The 5000-nt window shown below is 49.9% G+C and overlaps 2 non-coding genes across 2 annotated transcripts; both read right to left on the bottom strand.

Annotated features, from left to right (window-relative positions):
- Positions 1-1133: 1133 nt before the first annotated feature.
- LOC142987064 (5.8S ribosomal RNA) lies at positions 1134-1290 on the bottom strand. The gene has a single exon (XR_012960500.1). It is a non-coding gene; the product is annotated as a 5.8S ribosomal RNA (ribosomal RNA).
- A 453-nt stretch (positions 1291-1743) lies between these two features.
- On the bottom strand, positions 1744-3645 carry LOC142987068 (small subunit ribosomal RNA). Its single transcript, XR_012960503.1, has one exon. It is a non-coding gene; the product is annotated as a small subunit ribosomal RNA (ribosomal RNA).
- Positions 3646-5000: the final 1355 nt, after the last annotated feature.

Below are 5000 nucleotides of genomic sequence, written 5' to 3' on the forward strand. Positions count from 1 at the left end.
GGTACTAGTGGGGCTCCCGAACGGCGCTTAGACCGACATCGAACGGGTCGCGATGCATTTACTAAGAGAGAAGTGCACGCCGTCCGCGGACGTCGACGGACGCGCGTCGTGCCAGCCGACCGAGGCCGACGACATCGAGGCGCGCGTCCGTACGCCGCGGAATGACGATGAATCTCTCCGTTCGTTCATTCGAGTTTCGCAGGTTTACCCCTGAACGGTTTCACGTACTCTTGAACTCTCTCTTCAAAGTTCTTTTCAACTTTCCCTCACGGTACTTGTTCGCTATCGGTCTCGCGGTAATATTTAGCCTTAGATGGAGTTTACCACCCACTTAGGGCTGCACTCTCAAGCAACCCGACTCTAAGGAGAGTCCCTCTCGCCACGGTCCTCCGTCGCTACGGGCCTGGCACCCTCTGCGGGAAAACGGCCCCGTTCAAGACGAACTTGGACAGGAGCGACCGCGACGAGAAAGCGGAACCTCCCGAACACCACATCTCCCGCCGCCTGAACAACGGCGGGATTCAGTGCTGGGCTTCTTTCCTGTTCGCTCGCCGCTACTAAGGAAATCCTAGTTAGTTTCTTTTCCTCCGCTTACTAATATGCTTAAATTCGGCGGGTGATCCTCCCTGATCTGAGGCCAACGATAAAAAAATGAGGCAGACGCGATATCCGTCAGCGTTACGACGACGCAACCGTCCCGGAGGAACGACGACGGCGTCGATGCGCTCTTCGGACGTCGAGTCCGCCTACTGTGTGTATTGCGCGAAGATCGCGACGATATTAAATCACTCACGACACATAACACGGTGCGTGCGTACACACACGCTCAACCCTCTCTATACATACACCGCCATGCGGCAAAAGTATTTCGAAGAGTCGAGCGCGCCGCTAGCGTATATGTGCGCGATATGAGATATTTCGCATATCATGCACTGTCCGCAGGCGGCACACCGCCGGTCGTTCGACAACGTTTGTGTAAACGTCGTCGCATGATCATCATCACAATCGACACGTGTGTGGTTCATCGTTGATATTTAAACGGACATTGGGACGAGGACTATTAGTCGACGTCACAATGAACCGTCATGTGCGCCCCCGTAAGGGCGCAATGTGGCATTTGTATTTTATACAGCCGGCCCTCAGACAGGAGTGGTCCTGGATGTGTCTCCACGGACCGCAATGTGCGTTCGAAATGTCGATGTTCAAATGTGTCCTGCAGTTCACACTATGACGCGCAGTTAACTGCGTTCTTCATCGACCCGCGAGCCAAGTGATCCACCGTCCAGGGTAATAGTTTTTACACCACTACCGCATGGATAATATTGTGTGTGTTAAATGTTACAAGTTACAAATGTTACATATGTATGTACATACATATATTATGTTTGTGGTATAACGATACACGACACACGATACAAGCGCGCCTACCGCAACAATGACGCTCTCGCGTGTTCTCGTTATGTGCGTTCGATTGACGAGCGCTCTCGTCGAGGTATCAACTCGTGGTAGCGGATTTGTATACCAGTCTACGTTGAAGTTACGACGAGCGCGACGCGAGATACGTTCGTCGGGTGGCGGCGCGAGATGCGCCACCCACCGTCGAACAGAGTCTCTTTTTTGAGTTTTGGGTGTTTAGGATATATAAATATTATCATCACCATCATCGTCCATCATCGTTCATCGTGTGTGTTGTGTGTGCACAACGACAACAAAAACAGCGCGACGACAACAACGACAACACGTTAATGATCCTTCCGCAGGTTCCCCTACGGAAACCTTGTTACGACTTTTACTTCCTCTAAATGATCAAGTTTGGTCAACTTCCCAGCAACGCCGACGGCCGTGAAGCCACCGCGTGTCGGTCCGAAGACCTCACTAAATCATTCAATCGGTAGTAGCGACGGGCGGTGTGTACAAAGGGCAGGGACGTAATCAACGCGAGCTTATGACTCGCGCTTACTAGGAATTCCTCGTTTATGGGGGATAATTGCAAACCCCAATCCCCAGCACGAAGGAGTTTCAGCGGGTTGCCCGGGCCTCTAGGCCAGGGAGAACATGCTGATTCCTTCAGTGTAGCGCGCGTGCGGCCCAGGACATCTAAGGGCATCACAGACCTGTTATTGCTCAATCTCGTGCGGCTCGAAGCCGCCGGTCCCTCTAAGAAGAATTTTAATACGTCGCCAGTGAGTTGCGTGACGGAGCCACGCACACCTAAATGACGACGCCTATTTAGCAGGCTAGAGTCTCGTTCGTTACCGGAATTAACCAGACAAATCGCTCCACCAACTAAGAACGGCCATGCACCACCACCCACCGAATCAAGAAAGAGCTGTTAATCTGTCAATCCTTCCGGTGTCCGGGCCTGGTGAGATTTCCCGTGTTGAGTCAAATTAAGCCGCAGGCTCCACTCCTGGTGGTGCCCTTCCGTCAATTCCTTTAAGTTTCAGCTTTGCAACCATACTCCCCCCGGAGTCCAAAATCTTTGGTTTCCCGGAAGCTGCCCGCCGAGCCATTGTAGTAACGTCGGCGGATCGCTAGATGACATATTTACGGTTAGAACTAGGGCGGTATCTAATCGCCTTCGAACCTCTAACTTTCGTTCTTGATTGATGAAAACACCTTTGGCAAATGCTTTCGCTGATGTTCGTCTTGCGACGATCCAAGAATTTCACCTCTAACGTCGCAATACGAATGCCCCCAGTTATCCCTATTAATCATTACCTCGGAGTTCTGAAAACCAACAAAATAGAACCGAGATCATATTCTATTATTCCATGCACGAAATATTCAAGCAGCATTTTGAGCCCGCTTTGAGCACTCTAATTTGTTCAAAGTAAAATTGTCGGCCCACCTCGACACTCACCGAAGAGCACCGCGATAGGATTTTGATATTGAACCGGCGTATTACCGCCGGCTCACCGACGATATGCTCCGCAGACGTGTCAGTATCACCGCGGATGCGGTGCACCGACAGCGCGGCGCACAAATGCAACTACGAGCTTTTTAACCGCAACAATTTTAGTATACGCTATTGGAGCTGGAATTACCGCGGCTGCTGGCACCAGACTTGCCCTCCAATTGTTCCTCGTTAAAATATTTAAAGTGTACTCATTCCGATTACGAGGCCTCGTAAGAGTCCCGTATCGTTATTTTTCGTCACTACCTCCCCGTGCCGGGAGTGGGTAATTTGCGCGCCTGCTGCCTTCCTTGGATGTGGTAGCCGTTTCTCAGGCTCCCTCTCCGGAATCGAACCCTGATTCCCCGTTACCCGTGACAACCATGGTAGTCGCAGAAACTACCATCGAAAGTTGATAAGGCAGACATTTGAAAGATGCGTCGCCGGTACTGGACCATGCGATCGGCAAAAGTTATCCAGATTCATCAAAATTAACGACTTCAGACGCGGGGCCCTCCGTCGATTGGTTTTGATCTAATAAAAGCACTCATCCCATCACTGGTCAGAGTTCTGATTGCATGTATTAGCTCTAGAATTACCACAGTTATCCAAGTAACTGAGTAAGATCTAAGGAACCAAAACTGATATATTGAGCCATTCGCGGTATCGCCTTAATACGGCTTGCACTGAGACATGCATGGCTTAATCTTTGAGACAAGCATATAACTACTGGCAGGATCAACCAGGGAGCTATCGAATAGAACACGCGCTCGTAGCGCGCACTCCGTCGATCCCGCGCGTCGACGATCCTAGATCACGCCGACGCGTTACGGGCGAGCTCTGTAAAACGTACACACAACACGCACATGTAAATAAATATTATATGTAGTGTTGTGCGCACATAGAGAGTTTGGGGTCGCCGACGGGCGAACGTTTGAAACGGTTGTATCTCAAACACGTCAAACGTCCGCTGCCCGCCTGCATTTTCAGGACACACTGACGTGGCCCCAATTGGGAACGTTCGTACCGAGACGCGTTCACATTTTATTTAAAAAAACGTTTAACACAATACGGATGTGAAACAATCACGATTCCGCCCGGTGTCTATAGAGTAATGCCTCGCTAGATAGAGGTGTAAGTATAATTTTTCTCGGGACCGCTTCGATTCTATACGGACTCGTGCATACACAACGGTCCGTCGGCCCACACAGTTAAAGAGATTCATCTATCTCTCTCGTTTTATCCGAGAGAATACGAGAGACGACGAACGACGACGACGACGACGACGACGATAGTCGAGTCGTCCTGTCTGTCTGTAACGACGCGACTTTATTACATATATACATAGGTAGCAAAGTCTAGCGTCGTCTCTTTCTCGTACTCTCTATTATCGAACAAACGAGAGTGATGATAAATATTTATGATAGAGCGGACAACGAATAAGAACGCGTTGTCGCCCTAGCCTGCACAGCGGCGGCGCACGAACGAACGAACGAACGAACGAACGAACGAACGAATGCACACTCACGGACGGTACACGAACGAGAGTCGAGAGAGTGTTTTCTTATAGCAAAGATTTTATTCGTCGCGTCGAAAACACTCCGCCGCGGTCAAGCACATACATCACTCTCTACTCGTGATAATCGTACAACTACTTCGTGTGTGCACATATGTTGCTGTGTAGAGTAGAAACACACATGACAACACTAGCACACAGTCCAATTCGTAGACGATTATAACACATAACACATATATATGCACACCGTTTTTTTTTGTTTTCTTTCGGGGTGCATATATATGTGTTTTTCGTGATGATGCGCGCCCGCCGCCCGTCAACAACACAGAGTCGAGTCGCCGAAGTGAGACAACAAACGACGGAGACTGACTCTATGTTGTGAAACAGCTCTATCTCGCGCTCGCACTCGCCGCCGATCGTCGTTTGTCGTGAAACAAATGACGATCGCACCGCTGTACACATATGTCAAATCGTAGAGTCTGTGTCGTCGGGTTTGCGCGTTTCGCCGTGTGTGTGTACATAATAATATACATATGTGTGTTCGACGAGCAGGATTTTGTTTTTGTCCTGTCGATGACACAATTACCC

The sequence above is a fragment of the Anticarsia gemmatalis genome, unplaced genomic scaffold (genome assembly GCF_050436995.1).
Source record: "Anticarsia gemmatalis isolate Benzon Research Colony breed Stoneville strain unplaced genomic scaffold, ilAntGemm2 primary ctg00000058.1, whole genome shotgun sequence".
In the NCBI taxonomy this organism is placed as follows: domain Eukaryota; kingdom Metazoa; phylum Arthropoda; class Insecta; order Lepidoptera; family Erebidae; genus Anticarsia; species Anticarsia gemmatalis.